Here is a 17,914-nt window from a genome sequence, read left to right as displayed (position 1 = left end):
CAGGAGGGGATGCTGGGAAATGAAGTTTATTAAGTACACACTGAAAAGCCTTTGACGCGATGTGACACGTTCAGGCACAACGTGTGTGTAGTAATAATATAATATAATATAATATCATATAATATCATATAATAACATAACATAATATCATAACATAACATAATATCATATAATATCATAACATAACATAATAACATAACATAACTTAACATAATATAATATCATAACATAACATAATATAATATCATAACATAACAACATAATAACATAATAACATAACATAACAATAACATAATATAATATTATATCATATAATATAATATCATAACATCATAACATAACGTAACATAATATAATATAATATAATATAATAACATAACATTATATAATATAATATAATAACGTAACATAACATAATATCATATCATATCATATAGTATAATATAATATAATAACATAACATAAAATAACATAATGTATTATAATATAATATAATATAATATAACATAACATAAAATAACATAATATAATATAATATAATATAATATAATATAATATAACATAATATAATATAATAACAGCATAATAACATAACATAACATAACATAACATAACATAATAACATAACATAATATAATATAATAACATAACATAACATAATATCATATCATATAATATAATATAATAACATAACATAATATAATATAACATAACATGATAACATAACATAATAACATAACATAATATAATATAATATAATATAACAACATGATAACATAACATAATATAATATAATAACAACATAACATAACATAACATAACATAACATAACATAATATAATATAATATAATATAATATAATATAATATAATATAATACTCAAAGTCAAGTCAATTTATTTGTATAGTGCTTTTCGCAAGCGCTTTTATACATGAAATTATGCTATAACAGAAAAAGAATGAATACAATGCCAATATTACTTATTTATGTTTAGAAATTTTCGTGGTTAAAAATAGTAAACTAAGTAAGTGTTGTGGGTCAATGATTAAACTAAATTATTTTGTATGAACTATAAGCTTTAGTGTTAAAGTCCTTTAAGTCAGTATGCACGTAGATGCATTGTCCTTTGATTTTGGCCAATGAAGGCTTTTGTTAGTGGTTAATTCTATGTAGTTTAAGAGAGTGTTGTCCCTCCTTTGACCAAGTTGACATAGGTATCATTCAGTGAGGAGCATTGCAGTCCGGCAGGAAGTTTATGGCAGGTAATTTTGGTGATCTCCATTCATGCTTCAAGTGGCTCATGAAGAATCCCATGTCTTTGAATTTGCATCAGTTCATCCTCTGTGAAGTCATATCATATCATATCATATCATATCATATCATATCATATCGTTGTAATACTGGCTTGATGATACCAGCATGTACTGTAATGACCTCTATTAATTTAGTCTGAAGCAGAGAGCTTTTTTGTACATTTATTTTTTCAGTTACATGCCAAGTGGCAATCAAAATACACCCGAGCTGGATTATATCTTGAATATTAATATTTATAGACAATAAAAAAAATTTTTTTTCCAATTATGTACTTCCATGATTTTAATCTGAATAGTTAAATGTCACATGAAATATTATAATGCATTACAATTGATTGGTTAAGCTGCACTACAACACGCATTTAAGCAGAACACAGGCCTCCTCCATTAGGTTATACTGCCCCCTGGTGAGATTCTGGTTCACATCAATGACAATTGTTCTTTCTGTCTTCCTGTAGTCAGATCAAGAAAGTTCTTAATAACACATTCAGTCTGCCATACTGACTTAAATTTGAAGGGGGATTATAGGTTTGCTACTTTGTTATGAAATTAAAATGCATAAATCTTTAAAAAAAAAAAAAAAATACAATTTAGTGCAGGCAAAATTATTGACAGAGAAAAATTAAATTACTTAACAGTATGTTTGCATATAATATATCATAAATTCAGAGGCTGGAAAACATACAGATAATGGCAGTAATTATTGTCAGGGTTTCTATGTCAAGGTTTATCAAAACATCCGCATGCAGGATTGGTGCTTTTTTGTGTTTGTTTTTGTTTTTTCAATTAAGTGCTCATATAAAGTATATAAGCACATCATTGAAAAAAATATATAAATATATAATTTACTTTTTTGTTATATTGAAACATAAAAGAAATGTGTGATGTGTAAAATTCAGTCTCTTGCTTTTCTTGAAATCTCTGTCTTACCAACTTTCTTTGTATCACTAATCCTGATCACTCTGATTCTTCGTTTTCATTGCATCTTTCCCATTCAAATTTGAAATTTGTGATCAGTTATTATGTATTAAAACTCTTATTAGCCTGAGGGCGACATTTTGGCTTTTTGTTATCAAGGTAATCTAAAGACATAAAAAACTTGTTGTATGTTGGTAACTCTTGGCATTAAAAGTAACTTACATTTATTTACATGGACATGCAAATTCACTGAGCCACTTTAAATGTTTTTGCCTATGGAAATACAAACATCAGTTTGGTGAGAATTAAGGCTGGCACATTTGGTGACTCCCTTTGAAATGATTTTTGATCATTTATTAAGTTAGATCTGCTGTGAACTTGGATACTGACTGATGGAAATAAGCAGCGGAGGCAGAGTAATGGTGGCTTTACCTTGCCTTCTGTTTGATGTTGAAAACAAATCAGAACTGCAGTTTATATGAGACACTGATCAGAACACAGAATCTTACAAATATTATATTAGTATGCATCCCATCACAATATGTATTAAACCATCAAGACAGATAAATGTGGAATACTCCAATGTCGACATTCAGATGTTACATTCCAGTGTTTAAAAGCATTAAACCAATAATGCATTTAACTGTGAGAGTCAGAGTGGCATACTGCACTTAATTAGCAGGTTCACTGAATGTACTCTAAAGTTTGTGATCATTTTAAAAGAGTTTTTTAGAAAATATGCTTACCATGATTACCACGAGGCTACAAGGAATTTCTCTTGGAGCGGTGTTGACATTAATACTATTCTGACATACTGTAAATATTTATTCAAATAATAATAATAATAATAATAAAACATTTTAAAAATACAAAAAAGAGAAAGGATATACAGTATGAACACAAAATAATTTTAGAAAATTGTTTTTGCCTTCCACTATATGGAAAACGGTACCTGTTTATCCTCTTGTGTAATAACAAGAGTGCCCACAGGGATGTGCTATACACTGCTCGAAAAAACATACCTGTAACGTCTGCTACTCTAATTTATGCAACTAGAGATAGAAGTGATATCTACATTTGTGTGATACGAAGCCCTCCATAAAAGGTTTTTCTGTAAGACTAAATGTTTTAATCTAAAAAATGCTTCTACTGCACCTATCACATGAACGCAGATTGCAAAAAATGATTTCTAAACCTGCGCAAAGATTTGAAACTGCAGTCTGACGTCATGCATGCGCATCAAAGCGCAATCATTTCAAAGAAATCCTCGTTGTGCTGTATAGGTGCTACCCAGCTTAACAAATTAACAGTATATTCAAAGTTTAATTTGTATATTTGTAAAATAGTGTTGTGTCTACTGAAATCGCAACACTTTGGTCAAGGTGATGGTTTTCACATTAGTTCCTTGCTTATGCTTCCACATTCGGGTTTATCACAATGCGCAGAAGTGTCCATTGTTTTAATACCAATCACAACGTATGGTAATCAACAGCCGACTGCTCACCACGTTACATTGCGGAATTTGCTCTCTTTCATACATTACTACAAACACTTGTGAATGCGCCCGTGCGCATGCGCAGTGCAATGTATATGTGTGTGTGTGTGTGTGTGTGTGTGTGTGTGTGTGTGTGTGCGCGCGCGCGAGTAGCAGCCGGGCGTCGTGTGGTTTCGGTTGGCTGGGAGGAAGAGGAATAACGAATGTGGGAGCCAAGAAGAATTCCTCGTTAGCGAACAGCGCTGGGGCTAGAAGCGACCAAATATCCACGGGATTTTGGAAACCTTTTAACGGAATACACGTGTGTCCTAAGGGAATTTAAGTTTTCCCCTCACGCGTTCCCTGGCCGGATAAGGTAAGAGACGTTCACGGAATAATTAGTTTTTACGTTCATGTTTAAATCAACAATGCGAAGTGACGAGTAAACTCGGGAGCCTTAGGACAGCTTTCAGATTTTGTAATGTTCCTTCATTACATGCACGGTGGGTTTCAGGAACCAAGCAGTGGTCGTTATGTAGGATTCGGGTTCATTGTAATGTGTTTTCGTTAAGTGAAAAACGTTAGCGAATATAAACGTGTTAGTCCTTCCTGATCAACCAGAGCGCATGCGCAAGACTAGCACTCTGTAGTTTTTACTCACCTGGATTTAGGCCATTCAACAATAGTGAGACTACAGGTTTCACACAATGGTGCCCTTGTTCTTTAAAAAGTGAATGCTGTCTCTTAAAGCATCTTAAAACGACTGATGGTCTGTGGTGAGGGCAGATTGTTTATTTCCTCCAAAGTTTCCTCCAATGTAGAAAACTCTTTTTAAGAAACCATTGGAAATGTGTCTGGATGTCTAAGCTTTGTTTACTTCGGTGTGACAATTAAAAACAATGTGTTGCTTTGCAATTTGCTTAGACTTACATTAGCTGTTTGATGTAAGCTCAAGTTTCAATATGTGTTTGATTTGCCGCTTACAATAGGTCTGTGCACGATCTGGAAAGTCTCTGAATAGAAATTGGACACTTGTAGTGTTTTGGTGATGGCAGAAGACCATTTGGAAAAGTCTTACAGTAGTCTCCATTCCAAACACATGACTTTAGTAATGTTCTTTATCTTCACACATCTCCTGGCTTTTTCATTATCTTTAGAACAAAAGTGATTTATGAGTCTTTATCATGTTGTCATGATTGAATATTATTTACTCCATTGTGGGTCGTGCACTGATGTGGAACTGTATAATTAAAAATCAGTATATGCAGGAAAGATGTGCCATAACCAGTGCACACACACCACAGCACCACATTAAGCAATATGTGACTTATATGAGAGAACCCGAATGTTGTGCCTGGCATTTAAATGTTTAATTTTAGTAACTTCCTTTCTGAGGCTAATTCAATCATGGTGATATATCTGAGACCAGTAACGATGGCCAAATTCAGTTTTCATGCTATTTGTAGCAGAGAACAGTGAAGGGCTTCGTGGGCAAATGTGGACATCAGTGACTGCTGTCGCCAAAACAAAAATAGTCACAAACGGGGCCCAAATCTTTTTTAAGGTAATACTTTAAGACAAAATGTTATTTTGTGAGGAGTTGAATGGCGTTGTATATCTGAATAACTGCTTCCAGGTGTTAGGCTCAACTCCAGTTTTCAGTAGTGCCCAGTTATGTAGCAATATATGTCTGTGAGGAGCAATATCTGGAGTTCTTGACAATTCAAAAGTACCTTTTCCATCAGCTAACTGAAAAAAACCCTCTTACTCTCATACAAAGACACTACCTTTACAGTCAGCTGGTTAAACTCACTGATAGGTGAGGGATTTGAAAAGACAGGCTCAGCTGAGTGTAGGCCTGGATTGTCTGTGGGTTTCGCATTTTCTCATCTGAGTCCTTGCAGGTTTGTTTAAAGGGATAGTTCACCCAATAATGAAAATTCTCTCATTATTCACTTACCCTGATGCCATCCTAGATGTGTATGACTGTCTTTCTTCAGCAGAACACAAATAAAGATTTTTAGAAGATCTGTCAGGTCCTTATAATGCAAGTACACGGGTGCCAGCACTTTGACGGTCCATTTCGCATTAGTCACATTTAGGGGGGCCTGGGTAGCTCAGTGACCAAAGACATTGACTACCACCCCTGGAGTTCGAATCCCAGTGTGTGCTGAGTGACTCCAGCCAGGTCTCCTAAGCAACCAAATTGGCCCAGTTACTAGGGAGTAGAGTCACATGGGGTAACCTCCTCGTGGTCACTATAATGTGTTTCTCACTCTCGGTGGGGTGCGTGGTGAGTTGTGCTTGGATGCCACGCTGGATGGCGTGAAGCCTCCACACACGCTATGTCTCCGTGGTAAAGTGCTCAATAAGCCATGTGATAAGATGCACGGGTTGATGGTCTCAGATGCAGAGGTAACTGAGGTTCGTCCTCTGCCACCCGGATTGAGGCGAGTTACTACGCGACCACGAGAGTGCATTGGGAATTGGGCATTCCAAATTGCAGAGAAAAAGGGGAGAAAAAAATAAAAAAGGCACATTTAGGCAGAATAAAAGTAATCCATGCGATTCCAGTCGATCAATGAATGTCTTCTGAGGCAAATTGATACGTTTGTGTATAAATTGATAATTAAAACGTTATTAACTTTTAAAAAAGCTTCCTGCCAGCAGTTGACGCCTTTCAAACATCATCAGAGCCCTGGACGGAAGCGGCGATTTAAAGTTAAAACATTTTTAATTATCGACTTGTTTCTTACATAAACCTTTCGATTCGCTTCAGAAGACATTCATTGATCGACTGGAGTCGCATGGATTACTTTTATGCTGCCTAAATGTGACTTTTGGACCGTCAAAGTGCTGGTACCCATTTACTTGCATTATAAGGACCTGACAGATCTTCTAAAAATCCTTATTTGTGTTCTGCTGAAGAAAGACAGTCATACACATCTAGGATGGCATCAGGGTAAGTGAATAATGAGAGAATATTCATTTTTGGTCGAACTAATCTTTTAAGGGGATGGTGGCTGCGTTGTCATCTGCAAACACACTAGTTTGGGTTGTTTTTGTTGTTGTGGCTTAGTTTTCAGGCAGAAAGGGAGAGAACAGAATAACTCCTGGCCTGGAAACTTGTCCATGTGATTTCTACACCGAAGATACAAAATTCCCAAATATTTTGAGCAACAGTCAGGTCAAACAGCTTGAACCGTGATTTCATGTAGGTAAACAATGAGTTTTGAATAAACTTTCTTTCTTATGAAACATCATACTCAACATACTTATCTAACTGGTAAACAATGCAGTTAGATGCACTAATTTGCTCAATAATCAGTGCACATTTTGTGAGTAATTTGAATGTGCCTGGTGTGCTCTCTGACATGTTTTGTAAATGAACAGTTGATGCAGCAGAGGACAAACAGAGAATATTTTGACACTTAATAACTAATGTTATTACAGACCTCATTATACTCTAGGTTACATTCAGGGAAGTTATTAGCATGATATCCACTACCTGCTTCCTTGACGTCCATTACCTGGGATAAAAATATCCCTAAAGCTGCAGTAGTTTCTCTCTCTCTATCTCTCTCTCTCTCTTCTCTCTCCTTCTGCCTGTTTGGTCAGAGTAAATATAGCCTGTTTGGTTTTTTGCTGGTGGATAAACACAGATGTCGAATTGGACTGTTTGCCACTGTGAACTCACCCCAGGAGCTCTTTGAGATACAGTAGCCTAAAGGGCAGGGAAGACATTGCAGCTTTCCGATAAATGTCTTAAATACTTAATCCTTAATATAGTCATGAAGTATGACTGTATTCTTATTGATCTTTATTTAAGTGTGTAATTACTTTGCTAGCGTGTATTGCAAGGTAGTTAAATATTGCAGTACTTCTGTAATTGCACATCAACTAGGGAGCTTTTTGATTGTTAGGTGACAACTGGTCTTTCCACTTGTTTTACCCACTTGTAATTTGACATGGCATTGGAAAGCAAACGTTTTATTTGTGATTGCACAGCTACTCATCTGAAATGCAACAAGTGTTTCTGTCAACTTGGTGTCATGACATGTCTTTTCCGGAGAACATGTCACTTGAGAGGGAGACTTCCACAAAATGTCAGCAGAAGTAAGGAGGCTGACATGCTGTTTTTACACCTGTTTGGTTTCAGTCTCTCCACCTGCTCTTCATTGGAACCAGAGAGACCTGATTGACGAGAGAGATCCCACAGAGTCGAGGGAGTGGAGCAAAGAACAAAACATGTCTTTGAAATGGCTTCTTCCTCCCCATTTAGAAAAAAAGTCGCACACATAACAGAATAACAGATAACTGAAACACAAAACTGTTAGGCATAGCCTTATTAAAATTTAGGACAAAGTTATAATTTTTTTAAACGGCACAGATAGTAGGAGTTTTGTAAGGGTAACAAACACTGTATTATATATTTATAAAAATGAAGGAAGCACCAGTACAGAAATTGTAGTGGAAAGCGAAAGCCGCTAATTATTTTTATTACAGCATATGACTGATATTATACTAAATTTCTACTGTTTTGCATGTTTTTTAAAAAAAGGTATACACATTAAAACTCTGCTATTTTACATGCTTGAAATGAAATCAGGCATCAAAGCAGTAAAATATGTAAAGATACAGTGTAGAAATTATGTTGTTGATACTAGTTTTTAGTACTTTGTAACCTGGCCTTGATAAATTGTTAGAAAATAAAAGATCATTTGATTTAGAAAAAATAAATTCTGAAATTGTCTTATTCTAGTACCGGCTGATTTAGCAGATGCCTATTATTTGAAACAGCATTTTAAACCATTCCTTTATTCTGAAGCAAGCAGCTCAAGGATGCTATATATTTTACTAAATTGCATCTTTTTGCAGTTATACACACTTGGCAATAATTATTTGTCATTATTCAAAATGTGTCATATTCCATGACTTTCTGCGTTTGAATCTCAATTCCATTTTTATAACTCAATTATGCAGAAATCATAGGGCCCTATAGTCACAGGAATTGTCAATGAAATACCATACATCCCTAAAACAGTGCCATAACATTAAAGAATAGCTTTGAAATGTCTCAAATGTCTTCTGATTTCTTGAACATCTAGACTAAAACCATTTGTGAATGTGGGAGTACTTTGGAGACTTAGGCTGGAAATTGACTTTACCAATAAGTGTCTCAGAAGGGAAAAGGCTCTTTGTTTTATAGAGGATCACTATTATATTAATGACACCAGATGTTTCAGACCCACACAGTTGTGGAAGTAGGCCATTCATTGTCCCTGGAGATCTCCTTGTTCACAACTTTCTGTTCTTAAGGAATTTCCTATTGATCTAGCCGAGCAATTTTTTCTGCTCTCTCTGGAGAGGCGGGGGAGGAAGAGAGACATCTAGAGGAAGCTGTCGGTGAAGTAGGGTATCCTCGAGAGCATTTCAACGGATACCCGGCAGGAACACTCGATGAATGGACACTGTCTGTCTCGTATGTCTCCACTACCATCCCAACTCTTGCGGCAGTTTCTATTCTCAAAATAGACACACATTCTGTAGTGTAGTTCTACCGTAGAACACTTACAAGTGACCTATCAGAACTAACTAAGAAATGGCCTGGATAGACTGCATACAGTGTGCAGTTTAGATGCATCTTCCTCCATCTGTCTCATATTGAGGGAAGTGTGGTAGTGTTGTGCGTCACACTGGTTCATTCTGGTGCACCGTTGAAGAGGAGCATAACTCGGACAGGAAATGAGCGCAGGGAGATGACAGGCTCATGAATCAACCCCACTTTGAGGAGATGGGTCAGGATCAAACATACACAGTGTGTTAAAATTCCTTATGCTGTCTAAGCGAACATCATAGGAAACGCATTCACATGTCCTCTGACACACTCATATATTCCAAGAATTTCGTCCTCTTTAAGAATTCAACGCTCATTATGAAGTGATACAAACTAAATGCCAGATGCAATCACTGAAAAGGCATATTGTCACAATAATTTAAAATAATCATTATGCATACTGTACAATAGAATTGTTTAGAGTTTTGTTTCAAATGGAGTGAGACGCCTTTTGAGCTTTAAGCACTGGGAGTATTGCGTTCTGATTTGGAGAATATTTCTTTCTCAGAAAGTGCTCATTTGCCTCCTTCGAGAGCCCTGATGTGGTCAGAGCTCGAGGGCTGCACTTTTTTCCATTCTGTGTAGTCTGTGCACGCCTACACGCATATGCCTACACTCGTTTATGTAGCCTACACACATTCCTGGGTTTACTCTGTCTTCAGTCTGCAATACCTTCCATTTTTTGACATCAGATTTATATTGAAATTGCAACCTAATGCTTTATTGCATACTGTATACTGTATCTGTGGTGTTTTAATTAGGTTACTGCACTATAATGTGTAAGATCATGGGTCAGATATTCTTATGACCTCTTCGTTATTCTGTCTTGCAACATTATCGTCTGATTTAGTGATTGGGCTCACATCCAGAGGATTGATGATGACTTCTGAAGGGTTGATCACTCTGACAGCGGTTTGCAGTGACAAAGCAACCTGAAGTCATTCATTTTCAATGAGAGTTGGCAATTTCCAGCGAACAGAGCTGAACTTCATGCAGTTGAGCAGATAGAATGTTCATTTTTGGTGAACTATTCCTTTAACCACTGTCAAAATGAACGGGCTTAAGCTATGGTGGAGACATTTATGTGTTCAAATGGTCCTTGTATTCAAACTGATCTCAAAGCATTCCTGCTCACATTGTCAAAATGGTCCTTTCATGTTCCATACCTGTACACATTCCAAAATCAACAAGTATAACTCTTATTGAGCTACATTTTCACAAAGCTGCTTCCAGCAACATTTCAAAGATGTGACGTCTGCGCACTGAACGGTACACTGGCTAATCAAACCCTCATAAATGGCTATTCACAAGTGAGGCGTTTCTGCAGTGCAGAGTTGCCCTTCCTTCTGTCAGCACGCTGGTTGTGGCTCAGACAAAGCTGCAGATTGTCTCCAAAGTGCAAAAGTGCCAGGGTTAGACTTAATGCTGATGCCTGTGCCAAAAGCACCAAGAGCCTCATTTTTTCTTGCCACTGTTTCAGACTGGAATTTCTTGAGAGGAAGTTGTATATTCATGTGTTCATTTGTGTCCGCGCACAAGCAGTGTGTGTTTGTCTGGGATTGGGTGCGTGTTCCCCTTTGTAACTCCATAGCTGAAATTCAACAACTGTACAACCATTGTTTTTGTCATTTTAATTGAGTAGAGCATGTGGTCATTCCAAGAATGCCATTTAGTTTATTGGATGCCTTCTTCCATTACAAAATCAGATTTGGTGATTTTTTTTTTTCTTCTTTAAACGAAAAAGCAATTAAAATAACAAAGTGATAAAAAAAATAAATCTTATTTAACCACCTTATTTAAATATTTACAATCTCCAACGACCCCATTTGCCATCATGCAAGCATCCGTCAACGAGAACAGGTGGAAAATTACTAATAGCCTACAGGTGAAGAACTAAAGACAATTATAAATGTAAAGATAATAATAATCATAATAATAAAGCCTAATAAATTCCCTTGTGTTCCCAAAACAATGCTGCCAAATGTGTTCTTATCGAATTTATATTTGTATTGTATTTTGGTAATACAGTTAATGCTGCCTAAAGAAAATGAAATAGAACTAAATTTTAGGTTCAGTGTCTTATTTTATGATTTTATCACTTTCATCTTTGTTTCTTTAATACAAAGACATATATTAGGCTACTGAACCTGCAGAGTTGTGTTCACACTGTACAATTGTTAACCTCAAACTGGTCCTTGGAAATAAAGCGAACTGAACTCACAGAACCTCCTGAGATGTTCGGAGTTCATTTGCTGCTTTCACATAGACAACATTATTCTTGCAAACAGTTTTAAGACAAATGAAATGGAGAAAAAAAAAAGAGTGAAAACTGTTTACATGCGCTTGTTCCACAAGACAGGCTCGCGCTGCATGCCTCTGAACAAACGGCGAATCAGACACAAGCACTGACGGCTTTTCTTTTGTCTGTTCTTAAAAAATATAATAAAGTGTGTTTCTTCAAGCGCATGTCTTTGTGACTAACAGCATTTCTTGCCATGTCACCTCGAGATGTCTTAAAGGTCGCCCGCCTCTTGCGGATACATAAGCAAAAGTACCCTCACATGAAACAGCCTACATTTGGATGAGGAGCCTGAGAACTGGATTCAGCCTCATCACATTTAGCGGGTGGCAGCTAGTTTCACACCCTGGGCTACTGTTTAATATATTTGCCGACTTCCCAGATCCATGGTTATGCCATTTCCAGATTTTGTCGATCATCGACGGTCAATTGAGTATCGCAATTGGCATCGGGATCTTTGTTAGATATCGTTGATATCCGATGACATCATCCTATCGCCCAGCCCTACTTCGTGTGGATACCAGGAAGGTATGTGACGTAACTATCCATTAAGAAATATTTACATGTTGTGCCACCCACAGTCTGTAATGGATATAATCAGAAGTTCATCCACCTTAAAAAGGGTGATTAAGATGACTAATAAGCTCAAATAAACACCTTTGTACTGAGTAATTTGTGTAATTGCTTTAACTGCTTTTTTTTTTTTTAAATGCATTGCCCCATAAACTTCCACTTCCAAGTGAATTACTGAAAAAAGCATTTCTTCTTCTTTTTTTCTTTTTTTTTTTTTAACAACTGTGGGACATGTTGATTAGGGTTGGGTATTGAATGAAAAATGAAAATGAAAAAATAAATGTATTTAATCAATAAATAAGATATTATATTTCATATATAATTTTTTATACATACAGTACTGTGCAAAAGTCGTAGGCAAATAAGATGTTTTACAAAAACATTTGTCTTAAGATGGTTATTTATATCTTCAGCTTTAGTGTGTCAATAGGAAATATACATTTTAGACTCCCAAACATTACTTTTGCTAATAGAAAAGATTAGAAGAACAGGGAGCCCTGCAAAAGATGTCATGGCCCCCACAAAGCCCCCCACTGAACATTGAGTCAGTCTAGGATTACATGAAGAGAAAGAAGCAATTGAGACAGCCTAAATAGAAGAAGAACTGTGGCGAATTTTCCAAGAAGTTTGGAACATCCTATCTGCCAACAACCAAGAAAAACTGTGTCCGGGTGTACCTAGGAGAATTGGTGCTGTTTTAAAGGCAAAGGTGGTCACACCAAATATTGATTTAGATTTTTTATTATCTTTACTGGACTTTGTATGATGTTAATTGATAAATGAAAACCATTTATGACATTATTTTTGAAGAATTCCTCACTATGCAACATTTTTCACAAGTGCCTAAAACTTTTGCACAGTACTGTTTACAAGTATTTACATTGATTTGTTGAACACGTGCTAAAACCGTTACTGTCTCTTTAACAAAAAACAGCATTTCTTTCTTGCCTTTAAATGAGCGCATGTTAACTAAAGAGGACTCAAATGGCTTTACCTCATCTGTGCGATGAATGATTATAATTAAATGTTTTTTTGTTTTTTATCAACAACTGACTGTAAAGAACAGAAAGGGTATTAAAAGAGACAGTATTCAGTGACAAATGGGTTGAGTGAATTTTGTCTTGGACACACATTACATGGAACAACTTTTACTCTCAACACACTGTGAAAGATTCTGGCTGCTGAACAAGACTAAACTACACAATTACTGCTGAGTGTAATGTAAACATTTACCAGCCAGTTGCCAAATACATTCACTTTAGTCACATAGTGTGAAATTTGGTTGCAAATGTGAGTGATTTCCTCTCATTGTAGTGGAGGGTTGTGCATTGAGTGAAAGATCGATCTTGGGATTTAAGAATCAATATCGAGATTGTTCAAATAAAGATTGCGATTAATCGGAAATACAATATTTTTACCCACCTCTAATGCTGATACTCTTTTGTAATCGACTGCAAGCCACAGATTTGGTCAATAGAGCTTAAATTGTATTTTTCTAGGAATATTAATTGAAGTCAGTGTTAGCAGATTTTAAATGCTGGTGCGATTAATTTGCGTGTTTGTGATTTGTTTCCCAGTTATTTGTTTATCCCACCATGAATTTGTTTCATTCTGTACAGCACAGTGTCTGAGGGGAGTTGAATGCTACTCACAGTTGGTATCTGCCACACACACTCTCACACACACAGATGCTCACTGTGTAGAGTGGAAATGAGGAGTAATGACAGTGGGGTGTTGACTGTTGTGCTCCTGTATCTCTGGAGACTTCCACTACACACCGGTAGAGAGAGAAAAAGAGGGAAATGACCTGTTTTCTCTGTAGAACAGTGAAGCTCTTATCATCGTGGGAGAGGGAGAGATTGAACGATTAGGGATGAGAGATGGCCAGACCCACAGAGAATGAGAGAAAAAGAAAAAAGGAGGGAAAAACCAAAAGCATATAGATAAAAGGGAGGAGATGAGCTTAAGTGTGGTCAGAAGCTCTCGTTTGCACCCAGGATCCAAAATTAAAGAATAAAAAAATTGGCTTTGGCAAAATACCGGTAAGCTGGTACCTTTCCTAGGAACTGCAACATAATACATAGTTTAATTCATATTGTAATAATGATAATCTGATACTCACTCATGTAAGTAATGGGAGTCATTCAAATAAAACTACTAAAAAATATTTGTTACTACTCGCCCTGATTTTATCTCAGTGGAAAATGTACTATCGGAAGATTATTTAGGATGCCTTTAAGTTTATTTTTCTCTCCAGAACTCCGTTGCAGAACGGAATACACTTGATTCTTCACATAAAGCTATTAGGTAGAAAGTGACATGATAGCTAGGTTTCATCCAAATTTAGAAAAAAATCATCCTAAGAAAATGTGAAGCATTGCACGTTTCCATTCACTACGTCATGTGTATGATCTAAAGTGAGCCCGCCTTGTCATGATGGAGCATCAAACCTGCACTCAAATCTTTTGGTATATTAAGACCCACTTTTATGACCAGCTTAGGCTTCAGAATGTCAAGGGCTGTGTTCAAAGTATTGTGTCAGGTCAGACCTTTTGTTTGGCCAGATCACATCAAGCTGTCGCACACCCATAACACATGCACAAATGTTTAAAACTAGGGCTGTCAATCAATAAAAAATTTTTTTTATCAAATTAATTATATGGTATGCCGATTAATCGCATATATAAATATTTGCTGAAAAAGTCCCTATCAAACAGCAATTTGTTATATAATGATTAAATAATTATAAATAGTTATATTTAAATAATATATAAAAGATAAAAAGAATAAAAATAAAATGATTAATATAATTAAAATGCAGTACATTATTGTGGCAGATGAGTAAAGCATTGATAAGACAAAACAAGAATTGGCTTTGGAGTCCAATATATTTTTTCCATATTGTTGAACATAGTTCACAGCAATCCATTTAGCAATTTAACTTGTAAATCAGTCCAAAATTTATTATAAGGGCTTGTCTAAGGACACGTCAATGTACATATGCATTAGACGGACGCTTTTGTAGCGTCTCACTTTGGTTGCGTCACGTCATAAACAAACCTTTTTTAGCTCGCTGTGTCAGTTTAAAACAACGTCTTGAGATTCCTGCCATCGGATTTGCACTCCATCAAGCTGTGTTTTAATGCAAGAACGTGTTGTCATCTTGAGCTGTCTGCTGTTGTTGGTAAGTGTGGTTTGTTGTCTCTATAAGCCGCGCGTTGCCTATACAGTTAGATGATGGCACGATTAATTGCGTAAATGTTTTTAATGTTATGTTTTATATAATCACAGTTAATTAACACATTAAATTGACAGCTCTAATCGAAACACATCATTATTTTGTGAATAAACTGTCTCCATCAGCTGTGTATTTTGACTTATGCGAAACTCAAAGAAAATACACCTCTGCATAGCGCATAAACCTTTTGCTAATTTTGGGAGTTTATGCGCATATCAAGCGTTTCCTTTCAGGTTTTCTTAAGTGCAAATTTACCAGCAAATGACCTGCTCTGTTAGTCACTAATATACAAGAAAAAAATAAAATAATAATCTAATTATCACAAGGATAAAAATATTAAAATTTAATATCATGCAAAATATAGTTTCATGCCCTGTAAGAAATGTTTATGCCCAATTGCCCAGTACTTCTGCTATTCTTTTTTTTTTTTTTCTTCTTTTTTTTTCATTTTAGTATTTGATTATTAACTTGCCATTGCCAAGTGTGACAAAGTTAATTTTGGATCCTGTGTGCACCTGTGTTTTCTGTCTGTTTTTTTTCTTGATGTCCCTGGCTTTCAGACGCCCATTACCTCAGCTCTCTGTTCTTTCTCTTTCAGTGTATCTCTTTCTTTTCCTGTGTTGATTCTATCAGTCTGACATAGTTACACATTTTGGTCACACTAGCTTAAAAAAGTCCCTAGAGAGGCTAGATTGTCTAGTATAGATTCAAAAGACTTGGAGGGGTGTGTGTGTGTGAGAGAGAGATAGATTGATAGAGTTTTCTCAAACAGAGAGAAGCCTCATTCTCATGAACAAGGTCAGGGTTATAAATTAGCCTGTGTGAGAGAAAGAGCGAGGCTTTGGCCACAAACATTGGTCATGTTTTACTCTCCCACGGTTGATGAGGATGAGCAATCCCCACTTCTCGTCCGTCCGCACTCTTTGAAAGATGACCCCACCCCCCAAACCCTCCAAAAATGGGCCCCATTTACTTATTGTAAGTGCCTCATTGTAACTTATTTTTTTTTTTGCTTTAAGTTAATTTTTGTTAATCAACATTATGCCACAAATGCTATCGATTAAGCTTAACATGTATTGAACCCGAGGTCATGTGACACCATGCAAGAAGCAGACGTGTGAACGACGAGCTCTGCGCACTTTGCTAATTATTTAATTATTCTCATGTTATAATCTGGTGAAATTCGATACACCCAGTTACACATTTGCTCTTTGAGGTAAAACATGGCAAAGAAGTCAAAATCATCAGGCTCTGGAGACATTAAAAGACACTTACGTGTTCAGGATGAAAGCCCCGACAGGCCTACAGACCGGGGACTCGATTTGGATGGCGCGGCGGGAGAGGAGATCCAGCGTCAGTTGTCCAACATATCGGTGATGATGACGAAGGTTCTTGCTGACTTGGAGGATCTCGCTGTAATACATCGATCTATTACGGCGATGGAAATAAAATTCTCTGAGTTAGTTACAAGAGTGTCAGATGCTGAGATACGAATCGATTATTTGGAGTCTTCGGAGAGGGAATTATCCGCTAATCCGCCTGCGACCAAAGTTGATCTGGAATGTATTCTTGAAAAGCTTGAAGATCTTGAGAATAGAAGCCGCAGGAGGGCAGAGATATGGTGAAATTCCTAGATGAGCTCTTCCCGAGTCTGCTCGACATAACAGGCCATAACGAGCTTTCTTGGAGGAATCATAATATTTTCTTGTTCCCAGACTTTGTGAGTTCGACGAGAGAAACGCGATCGGTTCAGGGAATGCAAGAAACTCTTGCATCAGTGAAAGATCACTTTTGCTCTGATGTTCCCGGCCAAACTGAGAATAGAAACGAAGGACGGTCGCAAAGTATTTACATGTCCAAATCAGTCAATGTCATTTATTGAATCAATGGGTGAGTAAACCATTGGATGTTTCTTATGTGATTGGGTCGACTCGCTGTACTTACTCTGGCTTTTGAGGAAGCTGGGCATCATTTTGGTTTCTTTTTGCGTTGGCTCCGCCTAGCGGCTGGAGTTTGTTTTGTGAATAACACTTTCCTTAAAGAAGCTTTTGCATTGATGGAAGATTACGTTTGCATGGAAGTTCCCGGCCAGTTTAAGAGAGGACACTACGGATGACCGCAAAATATCTACATGCTCACACAAAGGATGTCTTTTATAAAGTTGACGGATTGAGTAAGTCATGGTATATACTTTTATGCGGCCTCCGAGTGAATTGACTTGACCATCCGGGGAACCGGGATGTCGGTTTTGTTTCTTTTTGTGTTGGCTCCGCCTAGCGGCTGGAGCTTGTTCCGTTTACGGGACATTGGAATGATTACGTCATCCGCTGAATTCTTAACAGCTGGCTCATTGAACATTTGTTTGTCTATCCGTGAAACTGAACGGTTTTATATCAGCTGAAATTTGTTTTGTGGAGGATCACACCTTCACACGCTCTCGTGCGCAGGGTTAATGCGCACGTTTTTCTTCTGTTTGTTTTGT

General features: G+C 36.6%; 1 protein-coding gene across 1 annotated transcript in view; it reads left to right on the top strand.

Annotated features, from left to right (window-relative positions):
• The first annotated feature begins 3,876 nt into the window (after positions 1–3,876).
• Positions 3,877–17,914, top strand: part of LOC127416797 (signal-induced proliferation-associated 1-like protein 3) — a 121,552-nt gene continuing 107,514 nt past the window's right edge. Inside the window, exon 1 of the mRNA XM_051656344.1 lies at positions 3,877–4,081. The gene's annotated coding sequence lies outside the window, so the exon portion shown is untranslated. The remainder of the gene's footprint in view (positions 4,082–17,914) is intronic.

Source organism: Myxocyprinus asiaticus, chromosome 26 (genome assembly GCF_019703515.2).
Source record: "Myxocyprinus asiaticus isolate MX2 ecotype Aquarium Trade chromosome 26, UBuf_Myxa_2, whole genome shotgun sequence".
Classification (NCBI taxonomy): domain Eukaryota; kingdom Metazoa; phylum Chordata; class Actinopteri; order Cypriniformes; family Catostomidae; genus Myxocyprinus; species Myxocyprinus asiaticus.
Note: the sequence above shows the minus strand (reverse complement) of the source record. Positions and strands in the feature narration are given on the sequence as shown.